Below are 17369 nucleotides of genomic sequence, written 5' to 3' on the forward strand. Positions count from 1 at the left end.
AAGTAAGGAAGGGCTAAGTCCGGGTGTCACCGAACATTTTATACTCTCGCATTTACATATTTTTCAAATACCGTATTTGTGTAAAGTTTTATTCCGCTATCATCATTGGTTTCTAATGTATATATTATATAGAGAAGGCATCAGATGGAATTCAAAATAGCGTTATTTTGGAAGAAGGCGTGGTTGTGAACCGATTTCACCCATATTTCGTACATGTCATCAGGGTGTTAAGGAAATATTATATACCGAATTTCATTGAAATCCGTCGAGTAGTTCCTGAGATATGGTTTTTGGTCCATAAGTGGGCGACGCCACGCCCATTTTCAATTTTTAAAAAAAGCTTGAGTGCAGCTTCCTTCTGTCATTTCTTCCGTAAAATTTAGTGTTTCTAACGTTTTTTGTTAGTCGGTTAACGCACTTTTAGTGATTTTCAACATAACCTTTGTATGGGAGGTGGGCGTGGTTATTATCCGATTTCTTCCATTTTTGAACTGTATATGGAAATACCTGAAGGAAACAACTCTATAGAGTTTGGTTGATATAGCTATAGTAGTTTCCGAGATATGTACAAAAAACTTAGTAGGGGGCGGGGCCACGCCCACATTTCCAAAAAAATTACGTCCAAACATGCCCCTCCCTAGTGTGATCGTTTGTGCCAAATTTCATTTTAATAACTTTATTTATGGCTTAGTTATGACACTTTATAGGTTTTCGGTTTCCGCCATTTTGTGGGCGTGGCAGTGGTCCGATTTTGCCCATCTTCGAACTTGACCTTCTTATGGAGCCAATAAATACGTATACCAAGTTTCATTACGATATCTCAATTTTTACTCAAGTTACAGCTTGCACGGACGGACAGACGGACGGACAGACGGACGGACAGACAGACATCCGGATTTCAACTCTACTCGTCATCCTGATCACTTTGGTATATATAACCCTATATCTGACTCTTTTAGTTTTAGGACTTACAAACAACCGTTATGTGAACAAAACTATAATACTCTCTTTAGCAACTTTGTTGCGAGAGTATAAAAACTTAGTTCGCTGGATGCCCTGCAGACCATCCCAGCCATAATTGCGTTAAATCTATTCTGAAGCCATAATAAAGATTTTAATTAAAATTCGTGAAAATATATTTTTGTTTTGTCGATCCGGACCAAATCTTCAATTATGCAAGAAGCTTCAGTATATCCGTTTTTGTAATGCAAGCAGTTATTTTCTAAAAATCTGAAATGTTTATGTATGCCTTTTAACTAAACTTTAGATAATTTGAAAACCTTAAGAGTCGATTATGATTTTTGAGATACTTATACCATATTTTTTGATTGATATATAGTATTTCGGTCGGGGATCTCGTTATTTTATGCATGGAATACAGTTGAGTTAATTTTTTTTTGACTGTTCCACATAAGTATATACATTAAATCTTTGTTTCTTCCTATCTATATATCTCATCATTAAGAAAGGCCAAGAAGAGAACTATCTGTGGAATTGAAAGTCTGCAACCAAAACCCCTAGAGTAAAAATGTTCCTTAAGTCCGGAGGAAAATTTAGTTACATTGCAAAATACGGATATTTTGGGATACATTGAATAAGTTTTGGATTTTGCTGTATTACTTAAATGGGGAATAATTATTTATTTATTTCTAAGGATTTAGATAGCAATGGCGAAAGTTTCTACTCTGTGGTCCGCTAGAAGCGTATGTCACAGTTAGTTTTTGAGATATCGAGATGAAAACTTCACACGTCATGTTCTTGAAAGCATGAAAAAAAGTATAAAAGATGAAACACCATTTATCGGAGCAGTATAACATAACATGCAGGTGTCACACAAACTGAATAATCAAAAACCGCGTCCATATATGGAAAACTTCTTTATTCGACAAGATATATTCAAGAAATTTGGCACGGATTTTCTACAAAGGTAATTGTATAATCTCCAAATATATTATTAAGATCGAACTACTACAGCACATAGCTGCCATACAAACCGAACGATCGGAATCAAGTGCTTGCATGTGAAACGTCCTCATTTACCGATATATCTTCGCGAAATTTGGTATGAGTTATTGTTTATAGAAATAATGCAATATAGAAATAAATTGTTCAGATCGGCTCACTATAGCATATAGCTGCCATACAAACCGAACGATCGAAATCAAGGGCTTGTATGGAAAACTTTCGCATTTGACAAGATATATTCAGGAAATTTGGTATAGATTATTTCCTAAGCCAACAATGTAATCTCCGAAGAAATTGTTCAGATCGGTTAACTATAGCATATAGCTGCCAAACAAACCGAACGATCGAAATCAAGGGCTTGTATGGAAAACTTTCGCATTTAAAGTTGTGTCTTCACGAAATTTTAATTTCCGAAGAAATTGTTCAGATCGGTTAATTATAGCATATAGCTGCCATACAAACTCAACGATCGGAATCAAATGCTTTCATGGGAAAATTCCTAATTTAACGATATATCTTCACGAAATTTAGTTGAGTTATTGTTTATAGAAATAATGCAATATAGAAAGAAATTGTTCAGATCGGCTTACTATAGCATATAGCTGCCATACAAACCGAACAATCGGAATCAAGGGCTTGTATGGAAAACTTTCGCATTTGACGTGGTATTTTCACGAAATTTGGCATGGATTACTGCTTAAGATAATAATATAATCTCCGAAAAAATTTTTCAGATCGGATTACTATAGCATATAGCTACTATACAAACTGGACACATATTTACTGAAAGAAATGCACCTGTGAAGGTGCAGCAGGTCGGTGCAGCCGAGTTAACGTTTTTTCTTGTTTTTTTTACATTCAACTCGATAGTTTACAAATAATTTTTTGTCTAGAAACACAATAAAAATAATAAAAAATCTGGCAACCACCATACCCGAAAAGTTTTATACACAAATACAATATTTTAACTCCACAATAATTAAGCACTATTACAAAATTGTACAAATATGTTATCTTTTTATTTTAATTTTAATTAATATTCCAATTTTATGATTTTACTCACCTTTTTACATATATGTATATGTATACATATGTAAGTACGTAACCATGCATTTGTTGTTGTCCAAAATCCTTATATCCATAAATCTGCCACAATTTCAGCTAACGCCGCTAAGCCGCTTAACTAGCTGACTTACCGACTAATCAGCCAGTCTGTTAGTCAAGTCGTCTCGCCGAACACACTCGCGCTTTCCGCCTGATTGCCAGCGCTCGGACGCTAAGCGTTTGCACAAAAGCTTAGATGATGCGAAGTGACGAATTTGTCGGCAAATGTTTGCGGATTAGAAATGTGCAATGGCGAGCCGGCGAAGAGGGTAAAAGCAGTAACACTTAATTGCACAAACACATGGACACAAACCGATTAAATCAATGCACCAATGCGCAGCCAAAAACAAACAAAAAACATCAAAGCAGGTCAACAGGTTTCAGGAAAAGGCAAACACAAGTGAATATTTATTTCAACGCAGACAAGTAAATTTGGCTGTCCTGCGCATGTATGTATGTATGTGTGTGTAATATGTTTTGGCAGGTAGCTGAGTGCAGCGCTGCGTCTAAACACCTGTGTAGCCTGCACTTAACAGGCGGCGAGGCCTGACAATCACACACTTGTTGCTGCTGCGGCGCAAAGGATGAAAAATATTCGAAATTAAAGGCAAAACACTTTGCGCGCGTGTATGTATGTATGTATTTAGCACCAACTTGTTACACTGCCAGCATTAAATAAATAAAAAAATAAATATTTTCACCTCTTTAGTAAAGCACTGATGCACTTGCAACACTTGGTGGCAAAATTTTCTCCACTGCTTTTTGTAGCAAACAAAAACGGTATTTCTGCACTGATTTTATAAGAAATTATTATTAAATTATTCAAAAAATTAAAAATTTCAGAGAATAAACGACAAAACGTACGCACAAACGGAATTTAATAGGAGAAATGCAGCGCCCAAACGCACACACACGTCTTTTAAACACTGTCTCGCTTTGTTGTTGTTTTTTCCTTTTTTAATTTTTTTATTGTTGCCGTGGACCGAACACTGTCTACACCGACAAGTCTGCTCACCAACTAAAGTTGCCTCGGCTCAGTGTTGAGCTGGCAACCCACCATTTGCTTGATTTCAGCGGCTACAAAAGTAAGCGCGCTTTCATGTGCGTGTGTGTATGCGTTTAAATATACATGCATGTATTTGTATGTTGGCAGCGCATGTGTGCGTTGCTTTCTTGGTTGCTTAGTTGGCTAAAACTGCCCGCAATGCCTTTCACACAGCACACACACACACTCACATGCAAACAGCTGCTGAGATTCATGACGCTAACAGCGCCGTCAACGTTACAGTGGACGTTAACGTCGCCGTTACATTGAAGTCTTTCGTTTATGGCAGCGCTGAGCTGCTGTATAAATACACATACTTGGCGGCTTGCACTAATTTATGCTCATGCAACTTTTCACTCAAAGCAGCGGCCACTGCGCGGATATTTTGTCGCTTTTAAGGCGCTTTGTTGTTTTGAAAGATTTGCTTTAGTTTTTTAAAAGAAAAGAAAGGATGGCTGATGGCGCAAAATGTTGCAATTTTCTTTTTGTTGGAAGTAAGTAAATATAAATAACGGCAAAAGAGCGCGCAAATTAGTTAAAAATATAACAGTCGGCCGCTGATAGATGAATATGATGAATCACTGAGTCTAAATTGTGCCAGAAATATTGAGTGAAAATTATTGCGCGAAAGTTATTGAAAGAATTGTTGTAAATGTAAGAAAACACGTTAAATTTGGTTGCACCAAAGGTAGAACGTCCTTCACTTCCTACAACAATTTGATTTTTATACTCTCGCAACAAAGTTGCTAAGGAGAGTATTATAGTTTTGTTCACATAACGGTTGTGTGTAAGTCCTAAAACTAAAAGAGTCAGATATAGGGTTATATATACCAAAGTGATCAGGGTGACGAGTAGAGTTGAAATCCGGATGTCTGTCTGTGAGTCTGTCAGTCCGTCTGTCCGTCCGGCGGTGCAAGCTGTAACTTGAGTAAAAATTGAGATATCATGATGAAACTTGGTACACGTATTTCCTGGCTCTACAAGAAGGTTAAGTTCGAAGATGGGCAAAATCGGCCCACTGCCACGCCCACAAAATGGCGAAAACCGAAAGCCTATAAAGTGTCATAACTAAGCCATAAATAACGATATTAAAGTGAAATTTGGCACAAAGGATGGCATTAGGGAGGGGCATATTTGGACGTAATTTTTTTGGAAGAGTGCGCGTGGCCCCGCCCCCTACTAAGTTTTTTGTACATATCTCGGAAACCACTATAGCTATGTCAACCATACTCTATTTAGTTGTTTCCTTTAGGCATTTCCATATACAGTTCAAAAATGGAAGAAATCGGATAATAACCACGGCCACCTCCCATACAAAGGTTATGTTGAAAATCACTAAAAGTGCGTTTGCCGACTAACAAAAAACGTCAGAAACACTAAATTTTACGGAAGAAATGGCAGAAGGAAGCTGCACCCAAGCTTTTTTTACCAAACCATATCTCAGGAACTACTCACCCGATTTCAATGAAATTCGGTATATAATATTTTCTTAACACCCTGATGACATGTACGAAATATGAGTGAAATCGGTTCACAACCACGCCTTCTTCCGATATAACGCTATTTTGAATTCCATCTGATGCCTTATCTGTATAATATATATGTATGTACATTAGGAACCAATGATGATAGCGGAATAAAACTTTACACAAATACGGTATTTGAAAAATATGTAAATGACGGATAATGAAATCTCGATTACAACTTTATCATGCGAGAGTATAAAATGTTCGGTGACACCCGAACTTAGCCCATCCTTACTTGTTTATCATCAGTTCGCATGGCAGCTATATGCTACAGTCGTCCGATCTGAACAATTTTTCCGGACATTATACCGCTGCCTTGGAAAATAATCTATACCAAATATTGTGAAGATATCTAGTCAAATGGAAACGCTTTCTGTAGAAGCACTTGATTCCAAACGTTTAGTTTGTATGGCAGCTATATGAACGATTTCTTCACAGATTGCATGCTTACCTTAGGCAATAAATTGTGCCAAAATTCGTGGAGATATCTCTTCAAATGAAAAAGTTTTCCATACAAGCACCTGTATGACAGCTATATGCTATAATGATCCGATTTCAGCGTTCCGGCAAATAAGTAGCTATTTGGGTTGAAACATATGTATGAAAAGTTTCAGATCGATATCTAGTTCGCATACTTTCAGGCAAAAAAAAATTTTATAAGAGAAATCCGCCGGCATTTTCTTCTAGATGTTACAAAGTTCGTCGCGAACCAAGTATATCCTGTATACTTTTAATTTATCTTCATCTTATACATAAAAGAGGTTATATTGATCAAGTTAATTTTCATAGAGCTATTTTGTAGGTTCAGATGAGACGAACAACTCACATCGAAAGTAATATTTCACCTAAGCATTCACAATTCTGGTGAGATTTCTTGTAATTAATTGAAGGATTCTGAAATACCTTTGAGCGCCTGAAAGTACTTTAAATAATCTGAATGAGCAAACATATATGCTATTTATTATTATTTGGATATTTTTGTAAGACTTCATACAGCATTTTTGGCTGGTGAATCACTAAGAATTTTCATGAATTTTGGTTTGGTTAGGTTGTAGAACAGATTCTCACACCAAAAGTATCGGAGAATCTCAATAGGACAGCAGTGGGCGCGGATCTTTTGTGATTTCCGAAAATACTATAAGTAGCCTGAAATCTCGAGCGAAATATTTGTATTTTGAGAGTCGATTTCTTTGAAGAACTCGAAGTCAATAAGGCCACTCTTTTCACAACTGAGAAAAATATTAAATATTTTGGAAAACGCTGTTATGTTTTCTTTTTATGTTATTGCAGCTCTAAGGTTCTGCCTGAGTACTTTTGGAGAAAACTCCACGCCAAAAGTATAAATCTTGAAGAATCCAACATATGAAGCGTTTTATAAATATTAAGCAGTCTCTGAAAGTTTGATGAATTTGAAATGAGCAGACTTAAAAAAATTAAAAGAATAAATCATATGAAAAATTTTAGTTTAATGTCTGACTATGGTTATTAACAATGTCGATACGACATCTAATTCATTGAAAAAATCTTCAATATCAAAAAATCGTTGAGCTTATGGATCGATTATTATGAGAAGATATCAAGAAAGGTTAGCAAAATTAAGAGCACAGCTTCTTAGCTTTCTATTCAATGAAAACAACACCCCTATAAATTATCTTTTAGTTGAGATATTCTAAAACTTACGGCTTTTTTTTGCATATTTAAAGAAATGAACGGCTGGTTAAGAAATTAGTCGATTAATACACAACATTTGTGGTTACGATTCCAACTCAAAACTTAAAAAATTAGTACCTTGAAACACTTACAATAATAATATCTTTCTTCTTCTTTTTGGAAAAGTTTCCGTGTATCAACAGAGCTCTCTTCTATGCTTTTTTGTGTCTCTAACTATTATTATAACACGAAAATACTTCAAATATAAATTTAAAAGGAGCGACAAATTATTGAAATTAATGAAAATATTTATATTATATAATATTTATTACTCCGATCGTATATGTAAGTATATATAAGAAAATATAAAAACCCTTAAAACTTCTTGATTGTTCTTGAAAGCGAAAAAACCAAAACATTCATGTTTTTAGATCTCAATTGTAACTCAACTCAAATTTTGCTTCTCATCATAAGTTACCGCTCTCGTTAATCAATTGAAATACATGTGTTTAATGCTCTCATTCTCTTTTCGCTCTCCTAAAACAACCACTCTCGCTTCGCACTCAATTAACAATTATTTTACTCCTGATTGTGCTATGCGCGCCCTGCAAACCGGCAACCGTCGGTAACTGACGCTGTTCAGCTGTTGCGCTGCCAGCAACAAGTAGCCGACTACTCTTGAGTCAACGTTTGCGCATGCGCTCAGCGTATACCGTAAATGATTTACCTGTTTACTTAAGGTTGGCAACGTCAGTTGGCTGCGCGCCCTACCCCACCGCTCCCCATCTACATACATAGGCAACATAAGTCTCGCGCGAACGCCGCCGCCGCCGCCAACCAAATTCGTTGTGCCTGACTTGGCATTTAAATTCTAGTCAGCAACATTTTTCTCTTCAAGCGCATTCTACGCCATTCCACAACTACATAGACAGTTTTTTCTGTCTCTGGTTTGAATATTCTATTTTTACAGACAATGGTACAAATGTATGTATGTATGACATTTCTATTCATATTTAGTTAATATATAAATAAATATTTTTGCCTTGGTATTGTCGTTTTTGCAGCGTTGGCCACTTTTTTGTTTGCCATGGCCCTCATTCTTCTTAACCGGCGCTTGTATTCTTTTTGCTTGTCTTTTACGGTTTTTTCACAAATTGATTTTACAGCCAACTATCATTGCTGCTGACGGTCAATGTATTCGTTCTTTACCCCGGTATGGTTTCACCATTGTGTATTTAGTGGAGTGATCCAAATTCATTAATTTACTATCAGCCGAAGATCGTCTAGAGTAAGCAAACTTTGTTACAACCACATCGAAAGCAAAAATGATTTACAGGGGTATGTTGACATACAGTTCTTAGAACCGGGTAACTGACGTAGCATAACTTGTTATCCTGGTTGTTTCCGAAAGTTTTTGAAAAAAGAAATTTTTATTGGAGCTTGACGGCATAAACGTTTTAAGTCTCTTAAACCAAATTCGAACAGAGAGTTTTGGAAGTATTTTGTAGTGAATAAAACATTATGAAGAATTTTTTCGAACTGAACACAAACCTCTAGTAACCGATGCCCAGAGCATACTAAATTTATGGAAGGAACACTCCCCCAGCTTGCTAAATGACAGTCCAATCGATTACGATGGAGCAGACGTTCAATTGCCCGACTATGAGGACGTTCGAATAGCAATTACCCGTCTTAAGAACAACAAAGCGGCGGGGCCGATGGATTGCCGGCCGAGCTATTCAAACACAGCGGCGAAGAATTGATAAGGAGCATGCATCAGCTTCTTTGTAGAATGTGGTCGGACGAAAGCAAGCCCGACGATTGGAATTTTAGTGTGCTCTGTCCAATCCGCAAAAAGGGAGACCCTACGATCTGCGCCAACTACCGTGGGATAAGCCTCCTAAACATCGCATATTTGTACAAGGTTCTATCGAGCGCATTTTGTGAAAGACTAAAGCTCACCGTCAACAAACTGATTGAACCTTATCAGTGTGGCTTTAAGCCTGGAAAATCTACAACTGACCAGATATTCACCATACGCCAAATCATGGAAGGTGGTGCCGACCGCGATATCTAAATGTGATATCCCCGCAAAACTAGTACGGCAATGTAAACTGACGTTTAGCAATGCCAAAAGGTTCGTCAGAATCGAGAAGGACCAAACGAGGTTTCTGCCAAGCCGACTTTCTTTGATGCAACTACTTCACCTACTTTTGGAGAAAATAATTCGAGCTGCTGAGAAGAATAGAGAATATACAATCTTCTACGAGAGTATACAACTGTAGGCTTTCGCCGATGACATCGATATCATTGACCATAGCAACCAAGCCGTTAGTTCTGCTTTCTCTAGATTGACAAAGAAATGAAGTAAATTAATCCGGTAGTGAATGAGGGTAAGGAGAAACATCTTCTGTCATCAAAGAAACAGTCGTCACACTCGCGACTTGGCTCCCACGTCACTTCTGACAGTCATAACTTCGACGTCGTAGATAGTTTCGTCTATCTTAGAACCAGTGTTAACACCAACAAAGATGTCAGCCTCGAAATCCAACGCAAAAAACTCTTGCGGATAGGTGCTACTTTGTACTGAGTAGGCAATTAAGAAATAAAGTCCTCTCTCGACAAACAAATACCAAACTCTAGAAGGCACTCATCATCCCCGTCCTGCTATATACTACAGAGGCAAGGATGATGACAACATCTGATAAGTCGACGTTGCGAGTTTTTCAGAGAAAGGTTCTGCGAATGATTTATAGTCCTTTGCGCATTGGCCACGGCGAATATCGCATTCGATGGAACGGTGAAATGTACGACGACATTGGCATACCTGTAATTCAGCAATTTAAAAGACAGCGCTGGCTAGGTCATGTGGTCCGTATGGACGAAAATACTACAGCTCTGAAAGTATTCAACGCAATACCCACCGGGGGGAAGCAGAGAAAGAGGAAGACCTCCACTCCCTTGGAAAGACCAGGTGGAGAAGGACCTGGCTGCATTTCATATTCCTAATTGGCGCCAAATAGCGAAAACAATAGCGTTAGTGCTGTTCACTCCAGTAAAGCAGAAGAAGATATGATATACATATGTATGTATAATCAAATAGACAATTTTGCGCCATATAAAAACGTAGGTATTTCTCCAGCGTGAGCTGCACGTACCTATAATTCTTGTCTTCGTCTGAAACTCTAAACATTCATTAACTGCACTCACTTTCCTCAAAAACTGCTTATCACATTTTCAGCGCAAAGCAAAAGCAAAAAAAAAAAATTGAGTAAAGAGGAAGTCATAAAATCAGTTGACTGACTAAAGAACTGAGTGATTGACGGACTTACGAAGCGAGCACGTTGGCTAACAACAGATTTAAAACTTTTGATAAGCGGAAGAAAATGACTTTCGAAGAAAGAAAATCACGAAACTAAAAAAGCGAAACGGAAGCGAGCGAGTGGCAGACGCTGGTGCGAACGGGGCTCGCACATTCAACTAAAAAACAGTTTTCCGATTTCCACAGCTTTAATTATTTGTTGCGTACTTAAAATATGCACTAGCTGTTGTTGCTGTTGTAGTCGTTGACACGCTGAAGCTTTGGTTTTTGCCTGCAACGAACGTGCCAAAAGCACATAATTTCGCTCGTGGAAGCGTCAGGCAATATGTAAAACGCGCATAGCGAGCGGATTTCGACCAGATTTTCGCACGCAACTTGAGATGCTGTGAAGATGTGCCAAGCAAAAACTGGCGGTGGAGGAAGGGTAGGGTGTAAATTGCGAGAATACTTAAAAGCGCTATAAAACATGTTTAGCAAAATGTCTGAGACGTGCGCACTTCAAGTTCTGAATGATGCGGCGCTGCTATGCAACAAGGCTGTGAACGGCAACGGCAACAACTATCAGAATAACAACAGTAACAACGCTGCAAATAGTTATTTATAAGTAAACAAGATGGCAGCGGCGTAAACAGTGAAATGTTGCAGTGGAAAAAAGTGGCAACAGCAGCAGTTAGAATCGCTCATTTGAATGCCAACCAGTGCTGACATAATTTATGTATCTGCAACCGTATGTCTATTTGTATATATGTATCCTAGTTATGTTGGCGACATCATTTGCACAATAATGCATAAAAAATATCGCAAGCAATCGTGAAATGCTTGGCAAAGTTTATGAGGATGAAACTATTCACTAATAATGGAGTTGTTGTTGGTGTTGTTGGCGAAATCATAGAAGTTTTTAATGCGCTCTGTAGTCGGTCGGTTGTTCGCTTCGAAATAGCTCGAAAGCGTAGAGTTGAGTTATAGAGATTTTCTCACTTTATTGCCATTGCTAAGTTCAACTTTTGGGCTAAGAAGGGAGTCTGCTAAGTAATTGCAATTTTAAAATGAACAGAACTTGAATAAAGTATGAAATGTATATGAATTTTAAATGACATTTAAAAACTAATTACGTTATATTACCAAAAATTAAAAAAAAGTATACTATTTGATCAAATTTGACCCAGACTGAAAAAAACATCATCTGATCAAATTTGACCCGGACTGGAAAGAAACTACATTTTCATGTATTTTAGAACGTATCATCGTCCTCAAAATAAAAATCTTCAGAGCCAGATGCTTGTTAGTTTTAGTTTTCTCGGTTTCATACAGCATGCTGTATTATGAACACATAAATCCGAATGAAACCATTCACGGTGAACGCTATTGACTACAAACTGAAGCAAGCAATTGCTAAAAAATGCCAAAATCATTCACAAACCCGAGGCAATAATTTTCCAATAATGTCTCATGTTGACCGATAGATATTAAATATTATTAGTGAGGTATTGCACCGCGACCTAGGTTCTATTGTGCCGATTAAAAACTGTTTAAAAAACAGACTGAGCAGTTTTACCCTACTTGCCTTATAAATCTTGTCCCTTCTAATTAACATTTGTTCCGGACGAAGCTTAACGCTCTCACTGGAATACGGATCACAATAGAAAAGGGTATCCAAAATTATCTTGTATCATTCTTGGCTGCCAAGCCATCGCAGTTCATAAGGAAGAAAATTCATAAATTGCCAGAAAGATTGGAAATAGTATAGCTTCAGATGGGAAATACTTTGAATAATAATAGTTTTTCTTAAATAAATGTTCGAATTAAAACAAAAAGAAATAATTACGAACCAAATAAGTTATTGTATTACTTCAGACGAATCTCATATTACAATCAGAGTTATGAACTCGACCATGACACTTATCAAACTAAAAAAAAGATCCTACTGTGCTGAATTCGAAAAAAAAAATCAATATCACAAAGCCTTACCAAATAGAAGACTTGAGGTTAAGCATCGAGAGATCTTGGCTCTCAAAATCAGCTATCAAGGTAACAGTACAAGCACACTGAGGGTACTGAAGCACGCAGTAAAAAAATATAGCAGCCATAGCTCAAAGTGTACACGAAGACAGTGGAAAGTCGATTCGACGCCGTTCGCAGCCGCTCGGACTGACCGTGGCCTTAAAATGAAAACGTACAGAATACAGTGCAAGAACTGAGGCCGCTCGACCTTCCGAAGCGACATCGTTTCACTCTATGGACTCTTGAAAAGTTCTAAGGAGATCCGACATTCGACATTCCAAATTTTGTTCGGCGGTTCGGTTTCTGTCTCAATGGGGATATAGACAAGCAAACTTGCCGCATTTGGGACCAAGAGCAATCTGAAGAGATTCAAGAGCTGCTATTTCAAAAGAGCTAAAAGAAAAGCAACGATTTGGTGTGGTTTGTGGGCTGGTGGACTCATCGGTACATATTTCTTCAAAAATGATGCCGGTGAGAACATTTTTGGCCACTCATCAATTGGCCACCAAGATCGTGTGATATCACACCGTCAACCTTTTTCCTGTAGGGATATGTGAAGTCTAAAGTCTATGCAGAATATTCTGCTTCGATTCAGGCCTTTAAACGAAAACATCGCAAAACATCAAGTACGCTATTCGCCACTTACCAGTCGAAATACTTGAACAAATCAACCTAAATTGGACTCATCGAATGGACCATCTGAGACGTAGTCGCGGTCAATATTGGAAAGAGAAAATTTTCAACAAATAAATGCCAAAGAATGTTCTTTCGAATGATAATAAACACTCCCAGTCAAATTTGAAGACTCTACTTAGAAGTTATGTTGAAATTTTTGATTTTGCTTAAAACTTCCAACTGTAATTCATTCAAAAAAGCATGAATTCCTAAAAATTAGTAGTGTTTTATAAAGAACATTCATTTTGCATACTTAAACCAAAATTCTTTCTAAAAACACCAAATTAATAAAACTTTTACATTACAAAATATAAATTCGTCTAGAAAATAGCACAACCGGCTTTTAGTAACCAGTTCTTCACAATATCTCATCTCGTTGAAGATAAAAAATTAGCACATTTGAAAAAAAAAAACTAAAAAATTTCATTACTGGAAACTGCTCTTACTCATATTCTAATCACATGCAAAGCAACGAAAGAACTTCGAATAAAGAGATGACACAGATAAAATTTACACTTCTTCAAATTTATCACAATTTTTATGCATTTTGTTGTTTTCATGTGTCTTTAGCACAAAAACCAGTTGCTAATCACTTGACTAACTCACGCAAAAGCGCTAGGCACCTACGCCGCACCAAATCTTGGCGCTTCCACAAATGTGTTGAAACAAAAAGCAAATCGCCAATTCGCTGGTTATCAGCGCCATCGCACACGTCAGTGACAGCGGACAAATGCGAAAGTAAGAAAGTTAAGAAGACATGAAATGAAGTTGGAAGAAAAATCGGGAATAAGATAGAAAAAGATCAAGCAGATATGTGCTTGTATACATGAGGCAAATGGAAGCAGTCAATAGGTTTGGGCAGCGGCACACAAAACAACACGAAACTGGTTTTCAAAGACAGGACCGGGGCTGGGGGCTGAGGCTGCGACTGCGGCTGAGTTGGCTTAAACGAGTTAGCTGCTTGATATTTTAAGTTTGCTGGTGGATTGCACAGCTTGGCCTCATTGTGCGGCGACAATTTACATATAGCTCTATATGAATATGCGCGTATGTGTGTGTGTGTATGTAAACTGGTATGTATATGCTCATAATTCTAACGCTTTTGCTTGAGCACACAGAAAGAAGTTTCTAAAATATCGAACTGAAGGGTATTGCGTCTAACGCGCAATTTTGAAGCGGTTCTGAAGCTGCGCGACAGCCCATGACAGCGTTGAAGCATATAATCTTTTTCTAATTTAAGCACTGCGTCAAGCTTAGTTAAGAAATTTATATGTAAGCGGTGCTCTGTTGCCTTAAGCACTTTAACGCCGCAGGCAGGCTGCTGCTTGTGGCAGCTGGAGGCCAGCTTGTGTAACTTTTTTTCTCAACAGCCACGTAAAAAATCATTAAGAATCACTGGCATTGCTGGTACAGCACAGCACAGTTGAGAATTTGTTGTGCTTTTGTGGCGTCGTTAATTTTATTGTATTTTAACTTTCACCTTGCGTGCTAGCAACAGCGTTAGCAGTAAGCAAAAAAGCACAACAACAATAATAGCAAAAAAATAAATTGATGCTGACAATGGCGAAAGACAATGGGCTAGTATATGGGCTAAATGCAGCGGAACATACATACATACGTCGAATATATGTATGTACATACATATAGATAATATACATTATATGGTATATAGCACAAGCATATAACAATTAAATATAAGTGTTGTGCTCTCACAATTTTTAATTTGAGTTTTTAAGCGCAAATGACGATAATTGCTTTTTCCGCTTTGTATATATATTTATTTCAACTAGTTGTACGAGCGTTATAGATAACGGTTATTTGTAAAAATAAAATTCTGATTTTGTTTGCATTTTTTTTGTTTACCGTTATTTTATTTTATTTTTATTTATTTTTATTTATTTATTTTTTTTTAATTCTTTCAAATTTTATTTTCGCTTTTAAAATTTGTTAATTCTTTCGATTTTTACTTTTTGTTTAAATTTTTTAATTATTTGTAAAATTTTTGCTGCCCAAATAAACTCATGAAAAAACCAAAATCATCGCACATTTCTGAACCGCCAAACGCTTGCCGACAAATATCGTAAACAAAAACAACGCTGCATCCTTTCGCCGTACTTTTTGCACAACAACAAAACAAACAAACAATTTTTTCATTGCGCACAAACTCACATGTAATATTTACATTTTAAATATTTTCCACTTTTATCACTTTCGCACACGCCCGTACACACCTAAGCTGCACACTTACTTTATTTCGCACAATTTTTACCTCGAAATCATCCTGTTCCCCTGGTTTTTTGCACACAAAAAAAAATCGCACATTCGTTTGCATGAATTTTTGTAAATATTTTTTTTCCTTTCTTTCTTTCTTACAGTTGGCGAAAGCGCTGCTTTGTGGCGTCCGCTTTCTTTTCCGCTTCCTTTTTCGTCAGCGGCATTTACTTACACACAAACACACGCGCGCAAGCACTTTGTGTATTTTTGTTACTATTTTCCCACTTTTTATTTTTTTATTTTAACTTTTCTGTGTTTCGCACTATCACACTACACGCGTATGTTTGTATGTGTGTGGTTATTGCAAGCATGAATCCCCACTTGCTTTTGGGTACGCACTAAATTCCAGTGTAAAACCGCTTTTTCTGCACACCGTCACTCAAGTTTTGTTTTGCTTGCGTTTCAACGTCACTTCTAACTTTTATCCGCTTCGCACTCCATCACCTTCGGCGGTTTTCCGGCGACTGTGATTGCATTACTGACTTTCGTTGGCAGTTACTAATGCGCCACCGGTGTCGTTGAGCTCCAACAATTTTCCCACATTTCCACCTTTCGAATTCGCCGCACGAACATGTTGCGTATCGGCCGGTCGAACTTGTTGCGCTGTTTGTGCCGACAGTGTTGCGTGTTTCGGTAGTGGTTTTTGAAGCTTTACTGAGTAATGTGAGATCTGTGTAAATATTTTTCCTCGATATATTTTTTGATTGTACTAAATTATTTAAATTTTGTTTTATAGATATTATTTCATCGAATCGACAAGTAAGGAAAAACCCACTATCTTTGCATTTATTGCATTTAAGCAAAAATTGTCTTCACCTGATCCAATTAGGAAAGAACACAGTTCTATGTAGGAATACGACATACGAGTTAGAAACTCAAGCGCTAAACGCTTCGAACTTGCAATATAATGGGTTGTCAAAAAAGTCTTGCGGTATTTTTATTGAATTTTTTTTTATTGTTTTATATTCATGCCCAGCTCTTGACCGATGCTACGGCTGCTACTATGCCGGTCTCTTTCGACCAATTCAGCGATTTTATCGCAATTTTCGAAGACAGGCCTTCAGGAGCGTGGCGCATCTTTGACCACCTCTACACCAGAACGAAAACGTTGAAACCATCGCTGTGCGGTGGAAATGGAAACTGTATCGGGTTCATAAACTGCACAAATTTTATTGGCTTCTTGAGATGCATTTTTGCCTTCATCGTGGTAGTACTGTAAAATATGCCGTATTTTCTCTTTATTTTGCTCCATGTTTGCGACGCTATAACTCACGAACGACTTAAAAAAACGACAATCAATCAAACACGTGTTAGCGCGTGAAATGAGCTTCCAAAAAGGTATAGCATGACCCGATGCGACGAATAAAACTAGAACTACGCGCTTTCAGCGCGAACTAGCGAAAATACCGCAAGACTTTTTTGACAACCTAATAAAATAAAAATATGAAACAAATTGACGGAATATTCGTAAATTTCATTAATTAGAAAATATCTTCGAACATCAGCAATAATTGCCATTTCCTTAATTTAATCAGCAATTTTCTTCATTTTTGAAGAAAACTTCCACCATGACAATTCATATGAAAAATAGTAAAAAAAGAAAAAAGTAAGGAAGGCTTTGGGTGTATTCGAAAATCGTATACTTTATACTAAACAATATAGCGAAGGAATTAAACATCCATTATTCGTTGAAATTATGAATAAATTACAATCAAATTTGGTATCTTCATGATTTACATTGAAGGTCATACGCTTGGACTTAATAATATTGCCATATTTTAGTTCGCGACCGCCAAAATTATATTAA

The 17369-nt window shown here is 37.2% G+C and overlaps 1 protein-coding gene across 4 annotated transcripts in view; it reads right to left on the reverse strand.

Moving 5' to 3' along the window:
- Nucleotides 1-16017, reverse strand: part of LOC120775939 (low-density lipoprotein receptor-related protein 2) — a 456014-nt gene extending 439997 nt beyond the window's left edge. For 2 of the 4 annotated variants that reach the window (XM_040106349.1, XM_040106346.1), the window contains exon 1: nt 15537-16017. The gene's annotated coding sequence lies outside the window, so the exon portion shown is untranslated. Of the gene's footprint in view, nt 1-3770; nt 4048-15536 lie in introns of those variants that run through there. The other 2 variants (XM_040106348.1, XM_040106347.1) reach the window with 2 other exon arrangements.
- Between the last annotated feature and the right edge of the window lie 1352 nt (nt 16018-17369).

The sequence above is a fragment of the Bactrocera tryoni genome, chromosome 4 (assembly GCF_016617805.1).
Source record: "Bactrocera tryoni isolate S06 chromosome 4, CSIRO_BtryS06_freeze2, whole genome shotgun sequence".
NCBI lineage: Eukaryota > Metazoa > Arthropoda > Insecta > Diptera > Tephritidae > Bactrocera > Bactrocera tryoni.